Source organism: Nicotiana tabacum, chromosome 24 (assembly GCF_000715075.1).
Source record: "Nicotiana tabacum cultivar K326 chromosome 24, ASM71507v2, whole genome shotgun sequence".
NCBI lineage: Eukaryota > Viridiplantae > Streptophyta > Magnoliopsida > Solanales > Solanaceae > Nicotiana > Nicotiana tabacum.
The window spans coordinates 108,438,404-108,456,088 of NC_134103.1; the positions used below are offsets into that span (position 1 = coordinate 108,438,404).

General features: G+C 39.7%; 1 long non-coding RNA gene across 1 annotated transcript; it reads left to right on the top strand.

The window, feature by feature from the left end:
- The first annotated feature begins 2,586 nt into the window (after nt 1–2,586).
- On the top strand, nt 2,587–3,778 carry LOC107772251 (uncharacterized). Its single transcript, XR_001645028.2, has 2 exons — nt 2,587–3,098; nt 3,198–3,778. It is a non-coding gene; the product is annotated as an uncharacterized LOC107772251 (long non-coding RNA).
- The last annotated feature ends 13,907 nt before the right edge of the window (nt 3,779–17,685 follow it).

A 17,685-nucleotide genomic window follows, 5' to 3' on the forward strand; every position in this document is an offset into this window, starting at 1 on the left:
CATTAAACTACACTAATTTGTTTTTAAACGACAAATAAGGTGAGCATATAGCTGATTCTCTTTTATTTTCTGAATTCAAGAATAAAGAAAGATATAGTGATGCCACCGAAAAAATGCAAGAAAATTTCAAAAACTATTTTTACATTATTTATTTAATTGGTGATGTTTTAAAATTTTCTATCAAGATCTTTATTTGACACCAATTAATCAATATTTTGTATACCTATACGGAAATTGGACCAACTGAAATCTCGTACATTCATACTTGTATGAGAGACCTAAATGAGCATTTGAAGCAATTATACAATTATTACGCAAACCTGATTGATGCTTCTTTTGTTGTAATAAATATTAATTCGAACCTTCCTTCTAGTTTTGTTTCTACTTCAGTTTCTATCGATGAAAATGATGGTGTAGATGTTTTTGCTATTTGGTCTACATTATTTTTTTTACACAACACAATAGCATGAATAGTGATGAACTTCAATTTTACTTGCAAAAGCAGATATTGCATCGCACAAAGGATATTTTGTTATGGACATGATAGAAGGATAATGCAAAGTTATTTTCCATTCTTTTCGCAATGGCTCGAGACGTGCTAAATGTGCCAATTTCAATTATTTCATCAGAAAACGCATTTAACCAAATAAGGCAATAGATATGAGACATATATCACTCATTGGGTAGCAATGCCTTGGAGGTGCTGGTGTGTTTTAGTGATTGGATTAGATCGTAGCAATTGAATCAAGGTCGTGAAAATGTAGATAAAACGGAATACCAAAAAATTTAAATATATTGACAATTGATTGATCATTTGAATTAGACACCCCAAAAGTAGGCCAAGTAGTTCATATTGACATGGAAGAACTACAAAAGACAATGCAAAACCTTTAAATGTACACTTATATTTAAGGCAAAATGGCCTCGTGGCCACTTAAACTTGCGCTCAATTGCCAACTCGATACACAAACTTATACATTTTCCATTTGAATACTTCAACTTGACAGAATGAGTACTAAGAAACACATCTAACAACACGTGTATATCAATTGCGGTGACATGTCAACACATCATATGTTAGACTATTTATTACTTGTCATGTGTTATTTGTGGGTCCCATTTTTAAAATTAATAGATTAAATTTTTATGTCATCTTCATCATTGAACTCGTGCCCCCCCCCCCCCCCCCCAGTAAAAGAAGCTATTGCCGGCAAAGCCTCCGAGCAAGCCCCAAATCCAAGAAACTAATAGACCACCAAAAAACTCGAGTTGGCCGGAGAAGCCACTAGTAAATGTCTCTGAATTTTCAGCCACCATTTTCGCCCAAAACCCCTAATTACCATCTCCGTTAAAACCTCCGTCCCACCAAGCCCAGACCAAGCAAATAAAAAATAATACAATTCAATATCCCTTGCCACAAAATTTAAAGAAAGAAAAAAAAAAGGAGCAATGATCAGAAAAATTTCTTCAGCACCATCATCAGAGATTTTCTTTTGCCGACATCGAGTTGTGTGGATAACTTTTTCTATCTTTCTTCTTCTGCATTCTTGTACTCAATAGAATAAGATTAATCATTTTCAAGTAAAAATTAATAATGGAAAGGGGATGGGGATGAGATGGAATTGGATCACTGGGGGATGGGATATGAAACTAAAGAAATGGGGATGGGTAAGGAGGACGAAGTGGGCTGGGAGGAACAGAGGAAGCTTTAATTTTTTCTTTTTTCTTTTTGTTATCTTTTCATTATTTATATTTTTTAAAATACTTTTTCCATCAAAGTATTACACTCACGCACGTTTTTAGCTTGATGTGTACACAATTTGGCCGTGTCATCTATGTTGCCTCCAAATAGGCACGATAAACGATCAAAGTGGTTTATTAGTTAACAAATATCGGAGTTAGAGTGTTCAAATGGGAAATGTATAAGTTTGTGTATTGGGTTGGCAATTGGGCGCAAGTTTAAGTGGCCACGAGACTATTTTGCCTATATTTAATATTAATTTAGTTACTATAGACTTTTAATTTGCAAATTTAAAAATCAAAATACAACTTGCAATTTGAAATCTTTTTGTTAAATTATTGTCTAATGAAATTTAGACTCTTAATCCTTTGATGTTTTTCCCCCAAATATTACTTTCACGTTTTAGCTTTCAAGGCTTTAACAAACTATTTAAATTTTGGTAATTATATTATTTACTAATAAATTACAAGTTTATAAATTAAATTGTACTATAAATATATTGGTCTCTTAACAATCCGGTATGACAAGCTTGGGTCCAGCCCAGGATCGGAACCGAAACCGACCGAGTCACTATTTTTATGAACGAGCATGACCCAACAACACATATACTAAATGATAAACGGAAATGGTCAAATATATTCATGTACTATTGAAAAAGATTTAAAAATACCCTACATTATACTATTTGATTATTTTATCTCATACTGTTATACTATTATTCAAATATACCTCTCAATTGGATGGACTGCCACGTGGCACCTCAAAATTAAAGAGACACATCCCCTTTTTTACCCGATTTATTTCCCCTCTACCCATAACTCTGACCTAATTTAGTTCTTTAAAAAACAAAACTTAAACGAGTGGACTCAACTTCCATGAATATCTTCTCTACTTTTTCTCTTTTCTTTTTCATTTCCTTTACCTTTAATTTCTTCTATATTTTTTTCTTACTCCTTACCCGTTATAACAGAAACGATTGTATATAAATCCATAGATTGATTTTGGGTTTACATGAAATCAAAAACAATTCTATCCATATATCTGTCAACCACATCCAATGAGAGAGCGAAGTATTTTGGTTTTGAAATCATGTCCTTACTGAAGAAGAAAAGGCACCCATCTTCTCTAACATCTCATTCTTTTGGCATGAAGCTTGGGCTAAAATTTCAACCAAACATAAATAGATTTCCAAGAACAAGAGGACTCGGGTTCGGTTACCAGAATTTTAAAGCTCAAGTCTGCATTTTTATCAGACAAGTAGAAGGCAACCACGTCATGCCTGCAAAATTGCGCGTGGATTGTCTCAATGCTTAACCTTGTCAGCAAAGAAATTGAAAATTATCATTGTCTATGATAAGTGGGGATTTTAACTACTTATTAGCACATTTTGACTTTTGTTTTAGTCTAAAAGTATTGAATTGTGTTTCCGAAACTGATGAAATGTGCTAAACTGCAGGAATATTGGAAGATGGACTCCCGATATGAAATCCAACTCAAAAAGGAGTAATCTACACCAAAGGCAATAAAAGGCACTGCCATAAGCTCACAAAGTGCGGACCGCACATGAATTGTGCAACCGCAAAACCTGGGCTAGGAACAAAGTTCAGAGAATGTGCAAATTCTCAAGTTTCAAGTCCCTTAGAAGTGCGGACCGCACAAGAATTGTGCGGCCGCAGAAGTAAAAGTGCGGACCGCAGAACCAAGTTGCAACCGCAGTTACAAATCTGCGGACTGCAGAAAGATTGCTTCGCGGCCGCATATCAGAATTATGCGGCCGCAGACCTCCAAGTCCTGATAAGTTGAAGAAATATGCGGACCGCACATGAAATTGTGCGGCCACAGAACCTCCCGAGGGGTATTTTTGTCCGAAATTATCAGCTTTATATAAATAGAAGAGTTTCACGAAATTAGGTCAACTTTTGACATCAGTAGCTACAATAGGCGTTTCTCTTTACTTCTTTTAGTAGTTTTTCATATTTTGGGATATTTTAACATAGATTTTATCATTTTGATTTCACAATATGAGTTTATTTATCATTTCTTCTTCTATTTCTTCAATCTCAAGCATGAGTAGCTAGATTTTTACTAGGGTTGTGATCCAACCCTAGTGTGAAAACTTTATGGGTATTTAACTTAATGCTTGTTTATGGTTGGGTGTTTATTATTTAACATTGTTCATGCTTTAATTTGTGAAATTAATGGTTGTAAATATTAGTTCATGCCTTTTTGGCTTAGTCTCTACTTGAAAAAGAGAGATTTAGTCTAGGACAGCTTGGCTAACAAAAAATTGGGTCAATCGAGAGATTGATAATCCCAATTAAACGGTCCAACCTAGAGATAGTAATAACCCGACTTGAGCTTTTATCAACCGTTTTGTGCAATACCCATTTGGACTTTAGAAAGTCAAATTGGGCAAAATCATTTTCTGACCGAAAGGTATTGAGTGGGTAATTGAGAGTTGATAGCTATAATACACCTCGATCAACAAAATAAGCATTAAGGTCTATATCTCATACGGCAAACACCTAGATGATGGTCATAGCCATATGCTTTTTACAAAACTTGTAAAACAACAAAAATAATTTCTTAGTTTCATTTCTTAACTTTGCAATCTTAGCTTAAATTAGATATAGAATCAACCCCAATTTATGAAAGTGTAAATTGAGGTCGTTCAAACTCACATACTACAATATATACGCCTAACTTCCATATATAACTCCCTGTGGAAATCGACTCCGACTCTTGTTGGGTACTATTATTGTAATCGACCATTCCATAACCTTGAATTGTGGTGTGAAATTGGACGAGATCAATTTTTGGCATCGTTGCCGGGGAGTTAAAAAAATGGTGTTAAATATATATTTAGGTGTGTTTTTGAAATATCTTCTTTTCCTTCCTTGTTACTAACGTGTTGAAAAGTTGTAGGTGCAATCATGTCAAACAATAAGCTCGGAAACATAACTTTGGGGGATATGGACGTTGAGGATGATCAAATGGATGAGGTCCCTCTTGAACCTCAAGCAAATTGACTAGGTCGAGCGCCTCATGACAATGTACCCGCTCCACCCCATCCCACCCCCACCTCCACCAAGAGAGGCTCCATACCAGATGTTGACGAATGAAGGGTATGCAAGTACTATAGTCCCTCCCCGTATTAGGGATGGCAACTTTCAAATAACCAACGTGATGCTCACTTTGCTCGAGCAACGAGGGTTTTTCACCGGTGGACTGGGTCAAAATGCATACAAACACTTGAAGGGGTTCGTAGATACTTGTTGGGGGGAGTAAACAAACTAATGTCTCCGAAGATGCTTTGAGGCTAAGGCTTTTTCCCTTCTCTCTATGGGGGAAAGCTTTAGATTGGTTGGAATATTTGCCAAATCATTCCATTCATACTTGAGATGAACTAGCGGAGAAATTTATTTCAAAGTACTTCTCTTCTGGGCACATGGCTATTCTTCGGGATGAAATTCTAGCATTCAAGCAAGAGCCCAGTGAACCACTATATGAGATATGGGAAAAATATAGAACAATGGTGAAAGAGTGTCCCAACAGCGATATGACGGAGAACATGATTCAACAAACTTTCTATCGGAGGATCAATACAACCAACCAATGTGTAGTGAATTAACTTGCTGGTGGGAACTTCATGACTACGCCTTATGCGGAGGCATGTGATATTTTGGATGAGATAGTGGATACTTCATCGACATGAAAATCCCGAGCTAATGTTCCACAGGGTGATCCCAATGTGATTCACCTTCACAAAGAATTACATGACCATGGGTAAGCCATACCCGAGGACCACCATGAACCAATTGGCAAAGGCTTGACTTCAACAAGTGCAAAATCCGAGGCAAGTCAATGCAATGAAAGGAGTAAGTATGATGGTGAACAAACGGAGAACAAAGAATCCGTAAGTACAACAAAGAGTAGAAAATTTTGTGCAAGAAGATAGTGGGTTTGAGCAAGAGGATTCCTACAATGACCAAGAAGAAGAGGTCCAATATGTGAACAACTTTCAAGGGCAAAGAAACAACTTCCAAGGCCCAAGCCAACAACAATGGAGACCTCAAAACAATCAAGGAAATTGGAATTCTCACAATCAAGATAATTGGAGTGGTGGAAACAATCAAAGCAATTGGAATAACGACAACAATCAAGGCAATTGGAGTGGAGGAAATAATCAAAGGAATTGGCATAACAACAATAACCAAGGCAATTGGGGAGGCAACAATCAAGGCGGGTGGAATAAAAATCAAGGAAATTGGGGGTCGGGTTTTCAAAGGCCCCCAATGTATCAACAACCGGGCAACCCACCTCCTTATTCTTCCCATGGTCCTAGTTATTCTAACAATGAAATGGGCCATATTAAGAATATGTTTAAGCAAATGATGGAGAAGAATATTGATTCTGATGCCCAACTTGCTTCACACAACACATCGATCCGCAACTTAGAAGTGCAAATGGGGCAAATCTCAATCTTTAAATTCTTGTCCTAAGGGGGCACTACCAAGTGACACGGTGGTGAACCCAAAGGGTGGAAACAACATGGGATATGCCATGGTCGTTACTATAAGAAGTAGAAGATAAGGGAATGCACCCACCTCAAGTCAAAGGCAACTTGTGGATGATGAACAAGTGGTAGAAGAAGAAGAGATCCTAAACAATATGGTGCAATCAATTGATGAAGTGCGGATTGATATTGATGGCAATATGGGAGAGACTCAAGAGGAAGTGAACCCGTCTAGGGGTCATGTTATTGACATACTGGAACCGGTAGCACCATTGCCTAAGACTCCTCCTCCATATCCTCAAAGGCTCGCCAAGCAAAATGGCGAAAATCAATTCAAAAAGTTCATTGACATGATGAAGAGTCTCTCAATAAATGTGCCATTAGTTGAAGCCTTGGAGCAAATGTCCGGTTATGAAAAGTTTATGAAGGATTTGGTGACAAAGAAGCGATCGATGAAATTTGAAACTATCAAAGTCACTCATCAAGTGAGTGCAATTGTGCATTCGATGGCTCCTAAATTAGAAGATCTCGGTGCTTTCACAATCCTTTTTACCATTGGAAGTGCCGAGTTTGATAAAGTTATTTATGATCTTGGGGTGAGTATCAATTTGATGCCTTATTGAGTTTTCAAGACTTTGGGGATTGGGAAACCAAGACCCACATCTATGAGATTACAAATGACTGATCGTACAATGAAGAAACCGTTAGGAGTGATTAAAGATGTATTGGTTCATGTTGATAAGTTCATTCATCCGGCGAATTTTGTTATTCTTGATTGTGAAGTGGACTATCAGGTGCCGTTTATTTTTGGAATACCTTTCCTTGCTACGGGGAAGGCTCTTGTTGATGTGGAAGCTAGAGAACTCACTTTTTGGGTGGGTGATGAAAAGGTGGTGTTCCACATGTGCAAATCTATGCGGCAACCAAATAGCAATAAAGTGTGTTCTTTCGTGGACTTGGTGACCGATATGATTATTGATGATACAAGTGCCATGATTAATGTGGATGATATGTTGGAGGATGTCTTGCTCAACTTTGATGATGACGAGATGGATGGCTTTATGGAATATGTGAATTCTTTACAAGGAATGGGGTCGTACAACTATGCGCCCCAGAAACTTTCCTTGGATCTTGAAAATAGGAAAACTCCTCCTATAAAGCCTTCAATTGAAGAGCCTTCTACCTTGGAGTTGAAGCCATTACCTTCACATCTTCGGTATGAATTTCTTGGTCCTTGTTCTACTTTACCGGTTATTATTTCCTCTTGTTTGACTAACGTGCAAGTTGACTCTACATTGGCGGTGCTCCACAAGAGGAAGAAGGCTATTGGGTGGACTTTGGTGGATATTCGAGGAATAAGCCCCGCATTTTGCATGCACAAGATTAAATTGGAGGAGGATTCCAACCCATATATTGAACATTAAAGGAGACTCGATGAAGCTATGCAAGACGTGGTCAAAAAGGAAATTATCAAGTGATTGGATGTCGGGGTTGTCTACCCCATTTCCGATAGTTTGTGGACTTCTTCGATGTAATGTGTCCCAAAGAAGGGGGCATGATGGTGGTCACCAATGACAAGAATGAGTTGATTCCCATAAGAACGGTGACCACGTGGAGAGTGTGTATGGACTATCGTAAGCTAAAAAAGTCACGAGGAAGGATCATTTTCCACTTCACTTCCTTGACCAAATGCTTGATAGGTTGGCCAGTCGTGCTTTCTATTACTTTCTAGATGGATATTCGGGCTACAACTAAATCCTTATTGCTCTATAAGATCAAGAGAAAACAACTTTTACATGTCCCTACGACACTTTCGCTTTCAAGAGGATGTCGTTTGGCTTATGTAATGCACCGGTGGCCTTTCAAAGGTGTATGATGGCGATCTTTATGGATATGGTCGAGGACTACCTTGACGTGTTCATGGATGATTTCTCGGTGGTCGGGGATTCCTTTGATGATTGCTTGGCACATATAGAAAAAGTGTTGTCAAGGTGTGAAGAAACGAACTTGGTGCTAAATTGGGAGAAATATCATTTCATTATCGGGGAAGGCATTGTCCTTGGCCACAAAATTTCAAAGAATGGCATAGAGGTTGACAAGGCAAAGATTGAGGTAATTTATAAACTTCCACATCAAACTTCGATGAAAGGCGTGTAAAGTTTCTTAGGTCACGCGGGGTTCTACCGGCGTTTCATGAAGTATTTTTCTAAAGTGGTGAACCCATTGTGCAAGCTCTTAAAGAAAGATGCTAAATTTCACTTCAATGATGAGTGCATGAGAGCCTTTGAATTTCTAAAGTTCAAGTTGACAACCACTCCCATTATCACCGCTCCTAATTGTAGTATCCCTTTTGAGCCCATGTACGATGCTAGTGATATAGCAATTGGAGCAGTTTTGGGGCAATACATCAACAAGATTTTTCATCCGATCTACTATGCTAGTAAGACCATGAATAATGCCCAAGTCAACTATACTATTACGGAGAAAGAGCTCTTTGCCATTGTGTTTGCAATTGAGAAGTTCCGCTCTTACTTGATAGGTGCAAAGGTTATTGTTCATACGGATCATGCGACACTTTGCTATCTTATGAGCAAGAAAGATTCCAAAGATCGGTTGATGAGATGGGTGCTATTATTGCAAGAGTTTGATATTTACATCCAAGATCGAAAAGGGAATGAAAATCAAGTGAAAGGCCACTTGTCCTGTTTGGAGGAGGAGGGGAGGCCGCACGATGACCTTGAAATCAATGACTCCTTCCCCTATAAGAAACTCTTGTCTATTTCAATGAAGGAGGTTCCATGGTTCGCGGATCTAGCAAACTTCCTTGTGTGTGGAATCATCCCGGATGAGTTCTCTACAAATCAACGAAAGAAGCTCAAACGGGATTGTCAAGATTATTATTGGGATGAGACATACCTTTTCCGGATTTGCACGAATGGAGTAACTAGAAGACGTGTACCGGACGAAGAACAAAGTGATATTCTTGAGGCTTGCCATTCTTTGCCTTATGGTGGTCACCATGGCGGAGTAAGAACGGCGACAAAGTGCTAAGTTGCGATTTCTATTGGCCAACTCTTTACAAAGATGCAAGTGGTGTGGTGAAAAGATGTGATGTATGTCAACGGATGGGTGGAATCTCTAAGAAGAATGAAATGCCTCTCACTACCATTTTGGAGATTGATATCTTTGATATGTGCGGTCCCTTTTGTGAGTTCTTGTGAAAACACCTACATCTTGGTCATGGTTGATTATGTGTCTAAATGGGTTGAGGCCATTGCTCTACCCAACAATGAAGCGAGATATGTGGTGGCGTTCTTGAAGAAGAATATTTTCAAAAGATTTGGTACTCTGCGGGCTATCATAAGTGATGGGAGGTCGCATTTTTGCAACAAGGATTTTGACACTTTGCTTAGCAAGTATAGTGTCACTCATAAAGTTACGACTCCCTATCATCTACAAGCTAACGGTCAAGTGGAAGTCTCCAACCGGGAGATAAAGAGTATCTTGTCCAAAACAGTGAATGTTAACCGGACGGATTGGTCAAAGAAGCTTGATGATGCACTGTGGGCTTATCGGACAGCTTTCAAAACTCTTATCGGGATGTCTCCACACTGGTTGATGTTTGGAAAATCTTGTCATCTTCCGGTGGTACTTGAGCACAAAGCAATGTGGGCTTTAAAGAAATTAAATCTTGATTGGGATGCAACTGCTAACTTGCGGGTTGCACATTTGAATGAATTGGATGAGTTCCGGTACTATGCCTATGCATGTTTGTCCTTTTACAAAGAGAAGATGAAAAACCTCCATGACAAATACATTCAAAACAAAGAGTTCAAAGAGGGTGATCTTGCATTGTTGTTCAACTCACGGTTGAGGATGTTTCCCGAAAAATTAAAGTCTAAATGGAGTGGCCCGTTTGAAGTCGTGGGTGTGACACCATTTGGTGCATTGGACTTGAAGAACAAAAATGATGAGGTATTCCGAGTCAATGGTCACCGGGTAAAGCATTATCTGGGAAAAGTTTGTGACTGTCACGTTGTGGCAGTGATTCATTTCAAATAATGGTAATCTGCATCGTGCCGCGACGTTAAATCGGGCACTTCTTGGGAGGCAACCCATGTTCATTTTTCTTTCCTTTTCGTCTTTTGTAGTTAGGTGTTATTTTGGTGCTAACTAGTTTTTAAGTATGTTGCAGGAATGAGTGTGCTTTACAGTAATTATGCCTAGAAAATTGGCTGAGTGAAAGAAGTGCAGACCGCAAAATGTTGGTTGCTACAACAAAAAGTGATCTGCGGCTACATAATTACACTGCGGACCGCATAATTTGAAAGGGAAAAATGACAACTCTCTGAAATTGGTTTGTCAGAGAAATGGCCAAAGTGCGTCCGCACGACAAAATCTGCGGTCTGTAACAAATTCTGCGGCCGCACCAAAAATTCTGCAGACTGCAGCACAGAAGGGCTTCTGAGCCTCCAGGTAACAGAGTGCGGACCGCAATGGGAATTTTGCGGCCGCACTCAACACTCTTTCCCTCAGTCAAAATCGTCTAGTATAAATAGAAGGCCTAGGGCTACTGTTACCCTTTTTTTCCCACTCTGAGCATTCACAAGTCTCAAACACTAAAATCATCTGATAAATCATCTGCCACACATACTCAACATATGTGATCACTCATTTTCACTACTTCAAATCTGGTATGCCTCAATTACTTGTAGAATTTTTTAATTTTTAGTTTAATTTACCACTTGTTAGTTAGTTTTAAGTCAATTGTCAATAGAATTCAATTATACAACCATATGGGGTTAAAATTGTAGTGGGTCAAGTAATACTTACTCTATGGGGAATGGATAAATTGGTTTTCATGATTATACACTACCACTATGTCAAATTTGTGCAAAAATTGCAAACCCTAGAACTCTGATCATAACTGTGTTGAAATCTGCAGTCGCACAAGAAATTGTGCGGTCAGCAGAAGTTGAAATTAGGGTACTTTAGTCAAGCATGAGTCTGCGGCCGCAATGAAAAATGTGTGGATCGCGAAAATCCCATCACGGTTGTAGAACAACTAGTTCTCTGTTATGAGAGAGTTGTCAATTTGATGACTCACATGTGCGGCCGCAATGGAAAATGTGCGAACCGTAGAAAAGTGATTGCGTCCGCAAAATAGCCCATTCTCTGTTATCATAGAGTTGGCATATTGGTGGTATCTGAACTGCGGCCGCAATGACAATTGTGCGGACCACAATCCAATTTTGTAGTCGCACTAACAATTGTGCGTAGCACAAATCCAATCATGCGGTCACAAGATTAAATTGTGCGGTCTGCAATGCCCAGTCTGCAGCCGCAATAAGAATTTCGTAGAACACACTCCCCTACCCTGCAAGCATGTTTTACACTGTATTGTTCAATGTCTCTCTGGTGTGTTCTTGTATGTTTGCACTTGAATTACAACTGACACCTGCTTTTGCTTGGAACAGAAAATGGTTAGATCTCGAGGTAGAGGTGATACTTCAAGGGGGGGGGGGTAAACCTTCCAGGGTTCGAGGCAAGAGTACTTTACCCCTCACCCTCCAAAAGATAATCTCAAAGAAGGCTACAGTCGGTCGAGAGAGAAATGCAGAGCCCTCCGAATCTAGTTCTTATGCCCCATCTAGGGAAGCATCAGAGGGCAGTTCAAGAGCTGTCGGTTGTCCAATCAAATCCATTAGGAAGGTATCAACTCCGAGACGAGCCTTCCATATCACATAGCACCTCTGAGGGTTCGGAAAGTGCTTGTCAAGCTTCCCAGCCCTCCTCTGCACATGTCCCTGAGGCACCAGTGACTACAGTTGATGACATCCCAGATGATAGCCGAGGGGGATATACTATAATTGTCAGCTTTGAGCGGTCGAAGAAGAAAGAGGTCTGGGAGAACCGGTTCGTCAGTCTCGTTGCCTTCACTAGCTTCCGTAGGTGATGGACGGTGAGGTCACTCACTCTTGAGCGACAGTTCCAATTGAAAGATCTTGAACAGTATAATCCGATAGTCTTGAGGCAGTAGATGTGGTTCACCAAGAGTGTAGTGGACGCGAAGGAATACCTTGTCTGGGAGTTCTACGCCAATGTGGCGCACATCAAGAAAAGGACAAAGGTAACAAAAGTGAGGAACCCGAAAGTGTTTTTTGACCAGCACACGTTGAACAGCTATTTGGGGTTTGATGATGTTGAGCTCGCACAGTATTTGGAGAAGTTGGCAATTGGGGATACCATCGCCCGTGGCTAGTTGAGATTCTGGCAGCTTCTGGGCCACCACCACCACCATGGATTATGGCAGGGGTGTCTATTTACAGAAACACCCTGAGTTTTTATACGAAGGGGTGACAGACCTTTATATGTATCCGACTTGACCCGTGTCAGAATGAGATAAATCTTTCTATCCCGCGGGCAATTCTAATCGCCTCCATCATGGCCGGGTACCCGATCAATGTGGGTGCCGTGATATCGGCCAACATATTTGTGGTCGCCAGGCAAGCTGATACCTCCTACCCGTATCTGATCTCGTACGAGTTCACACCTCAATTTAAGGTTATGAAACGGTCGATTGCAATAGTAATACCCAACAAGGAGTCAGAGATGAATTCCACACGGAGCTATACGTGGGATTTAGGAGTATAAATTGTAGTGTATGAGTATGAACAATCTCAAATTACACTTCCACAAATTGATGCTTGTTCTATGTCTATTCCAATTTAAGATTGCAAGATTAAGTAATGAAACAAAGAAATTATTTTTGTTGTTTTTCAAATGATAAAAAGACCTAGGGCTATGACCTTCACCTAGGTGTTTGCCTAATGGGTTGTAAACTTTAAAGCTTATTTTATTGGTCGGGGTGTATTATAGACATCAACACTTAAATACCCACTCAATACCTCTTGGTCAAAGAGTGACTTTGCCCAATTTGGCTTTCTCAAGTCCAAATGGGTGTAGAACAAAACGGTTGATAACAAGCTCAAGTCGGGTTTTACTATCTCTATATTCAACCTTTTAATTGGGACTATCAATGTCTTGATTCACCCAAATTCCCTGTTAGCCAAGTTTTCCTAGACTAAGTCTCTCTTTCTAAAGTAGAGACCAAGTCAAATAGGCATGAACTAATATTTGCAACCATTAATTCTACAATTAAAAGCAAGAACAAGGCTAAATAATAAATACCCAACCATAAACAAGCCATAATTCAAACACCCATTAAGTTTACACTCTAGGGTTGGGTCACAACCCTAGTGAAAATCTAGCTACTCATGCTTAAGACAAAAGAAATAGAAGAAGAAATGATAATTAAATCCATATTGATAATTAGAATAAGAAATCTATGTTCAAAAAGCACCACTAAAAAATTCACCTATGGCTACGCATGGAAAACCGTTGCAACAGATAGGTAAACCGTTGCCATAGAGGTATTGCAACGGTTCAGCGCCCGTTCCACAAGCTCGCATGCCTATAGAGCTTAAGGAACGGTTTTTGGAACGGTTGAGATAACTGTTGCTATAGTATAGTCTGTCGCAATGATTTGCCCTATTCCTGTTGGAACGATTATTCTTATCAACTGCAACAATTAATTTCCGCTACCATAAGGTTAAATGCAACGGTCAATAACCGTTACTATATCAATTAAACTGTTACATCTATTATAGAAATGGCAACGATTTCTTTAAGATATTGCAACGGTTGAACTACCTATTGCAACGGTTTTTAGATTATTTTTGAACGGTTTGTAGGTCCTATGGTAACGGTTCTGTTAGCTATTGTAACAGTTTAATTGAATTGAACATATTGCCCCCTGTTGCAAATAAAGATTTACATATATATATACAATAAACTATAAAACACTAAAATTTATATAAATAATAAAATGAAACAAACCTATGCTTTTGCTTGTCCTCAAGAAAATAAAGTAATTCCTACCTCCAAAAGTTAAGAGCTATTCCAGCTAATCAAAGATGCATCAATCACACATCAATTGGGACCAACTATAACCCACAACACTTATGAATTATCAACAAGGCGATGAGTTGAGCTTTTAAGCGCAAATAGTTCTAATGTGACACTTGAGCATCAAGAGTTGACTTTATTCATCAAGGAAGCTCGCTCTTTTATGTAGGTCATTGTGAATCCCAAATTCCTCCTCCTCTACTATCCGTTAGCATAACTCACTAAAAAATGTAGCACTCAATTCAAAAATTTGTGAAAGGTTCGCTCATCTCTCTCAAAGGAATGTCACAAGTACGACTCTATGTACCATATGCTTTCCCCTCATGTAGATCACCATTAATGTAAGTTCACTCGGCTTGAAATCATGTAGGACTTTTTCGGAATGCAATGAAGGCTTTGGGACTAAGGTTGGATATGTTGTAATAGAACGGGTTCATCTTTCCTTAAGTGTTCCACTTTCTCTTATCGGCTCATGTTTTGCCAAGTCTTTGAGGCATTTTCTTTTCCGTAGGGGAACTAGAGAGACTTAACATTACTCTTTCTTAGTCATGATATTCATTTTCTCCTTCTTTATTTTTTTCATGCTTTGCATCATTGCTATTCTTTGAAATCCCTTTAACTCTTCAATTTATTCACTTTTTTTTGTTCTACTTTCTTTTTCTTGCCTTTCCTTCTATGGATTTCTTTTCTCTTTTTGTGCCTTGGTACTTTTTTCAAACTCCTCGTCTCTCCCCTAAACTTATATTTTTTTAATCCAATTGTTTCACAAGAGTGTTAAGGAAAGCTCGGGTGCCAAGATAGGATCACGACAGAACGGGTAAAGGCTTGTAACATAGTGATCAAATGAGAAAGGTTTTAGGCTCAGATGGGTTGACTAAGGATAACAACACTGGTAGGCCATAAAAAATTTCAAGCGGGTCAAGGAGAGCCTATAATCACTTCTCAAGCCAAGTAAAACTTAATATTTCTCCTCGAAACACATTCGGGGCAAGTTCTAGACTATTCGCACGGGTACTTGGACTTGGAACAAAAACATCTCACCTCTCACACAACTGGATTGTTAAAGAGGATAGAGTAGATGGCCCACAACGACCATTTTCAAGATTGAAAATCACTATGGTTCGACTAAACCACTCGATGGTTGCTTAAGTCAACACAAGAGTTAGAAGGTCACTAACTAGAGCTATTTCTTTCCAAGAAACTTGTTTTTAATTAAAAGCACGTAGTTAAGTGTGTTGGTACCAAGTGAAGCATGTTTGACTCTTCGAGCGTGACTCAATTAGGTCTTTTTATTCCTTATTACTAGTATTCTTACCTAAACACCAAAAACAGACTCAATCCCTTAAGAAGATTGTCACGCCATCCATCGTTTGGAAGAGTCACCCGGTTCACAAAAAAAAACTACCTTTGGAAAGAACCATGGCATTAAAAAAACCAAAGGCTTATTGTCCACTCAAACATAAAAAGAAGCTACTAAATTAAAAAGAAGCTATTGAATTAAACATTGAGTAATAAGAAAATAAAATAAAGAAGCTACAAAGTAAGCTACTGTAAGCATAATGAATATACATAATGAGGGAGGAAAAGAGAAAATATATACATCAATAGAGAGAGAAAGAGGAGAATCTATACATGATAAAAAGAAAAAGGAAAATGTTATCAATTATTACAAACCAGATGTCAAATCATCCAAATATCAAATAAACTCCACCCCCCGAATAAATGTAAGCATTGTCCCCAATGCTTAAAACAATAAGAATAAAGAAGGGTAAGAGTGAAAATGACTCCCTATGTGGCTGTGTCCATAGGAGCATCACCGCCCTTAGTCTCCTCTAACTGGATCTCATCATCGTCGGCTCTGGGAGTAACTGGGTGGGTGAACATCTGGCGCACCGCCTCAGTAATGTCGGTAGCCAGGTCTGGCTCCTCAGACTAGCCAGTTGGTGCCACTGGTGCTGATGGAACTATTGTTGTTTCTGGATCTGTCTCCATCAGCATATCAATTTGGAGGTCCCCAGCGACTTCTATCTTAGTGACCTCTCTCCTTAGTTTGTCTAATGATTTCTTGGATGCCTGGGATTTCTTCATCTTCTTTACCTGCTTCCCAAGCTGCTCAATAACTGCTCCATGTGCTACTAAAGTGTTCATGATTGTCTGTTGATTCTCCAAAATCTTCTTCAATGTATCCTCCTCTTTCGGAGGAATCATGGGTGCCAAGGTGGATGACTATGCTGCAACAGCACTGGATAGGCCAGACAGCTTTGCAGTAGCTGTCTACATCCAGTTGTTGAGGCTCACCAATGTCTGGGAGACTCGCAGTGCAGATAGTGGATGAGTGGGCATAGGCACTGTCCTTAAAGTCGAGGTGAGGGAAACTGATGCTGAAGGCTCTGAAGAAGGAGGTGGAGTCATGGCAGCTGCACTGGTAGAAGGCACTGCTGAAGTAGAAAGCATGTTGGCTGACTCTGCAGCTACCATCGAAGGCTCATCAGACTGGCCTACGGTAGTAGTCGGCTGACCTTTTTTCTTTGGGTTTCCACCACCCGTCAATGAATACCATGAAAAGGGCTTCTTCGCCCGCACCTTGGTATCAAACTCCATCAGCTCTACCCCCGCATCCGTAAGGTACTCAGTGATAGTGTTGGGATACGGGTAGGAGGTGTCACCTTGCCTGACGACCAAAGACATGTTGGCCGATATCACTGCAACCCACATTGATTGGGTACCCGACCATGATAGAGGCAACTAGCACTGCCCGAGGAATTGGAAGATTTGTCTCATTCTGGCACGGGTCTAGCATGATGCATACGAATGTCTGCCATCCCTTTGCCTCGAAGTTCAGGGTATTCATATGAATAGGAATCCCTGATGTGATCCATGGTGGTGGTGGTCCCGGAGCTGCCAGAATCTCAGCTAGTCATGGGCGAGCTGTATCACCCATAGCCAGCCTTTTCAAATATTGCACTGACTCAACATCCTCAAACCCCAAGTAGGTGTTCAAGGTGTTCTGATCAAACCTCACTTTCAGGTTCCTCACTTTTATCACTTTGGTTCCCTTCTTTATGTACGCCACATTGGCATAAAATTCCCGGACCAAGTACTCTTTGGAATCTAACATATTTTTAGTGAATCATGCCCACCCCTTCTGCTCCCGGAACTGCCTCGACACCACCGGGTTGTATTTATCAAGGTATTTCAACAAAAACTGATGCTCAAGAGTGAGCGATCTCGACGACTACCACTCTCTGAAACTAAAGAAGGTTGCAAGACTGACGAACCTATCTTCCCAAATTTCTTTCTTCTTCGACCTCTCAAGGCTGGCTACTCTAGTATCACCCCCTCGACCATCATCCGGGAGATCATCCACATCTACTATGGTAGCAGGTGCATTAGGGACATGTGTGGATGAAGGCTTTAAAGCCTGACTGTTACCTTCCAAACCATTAGAAGTGCTCTCAAA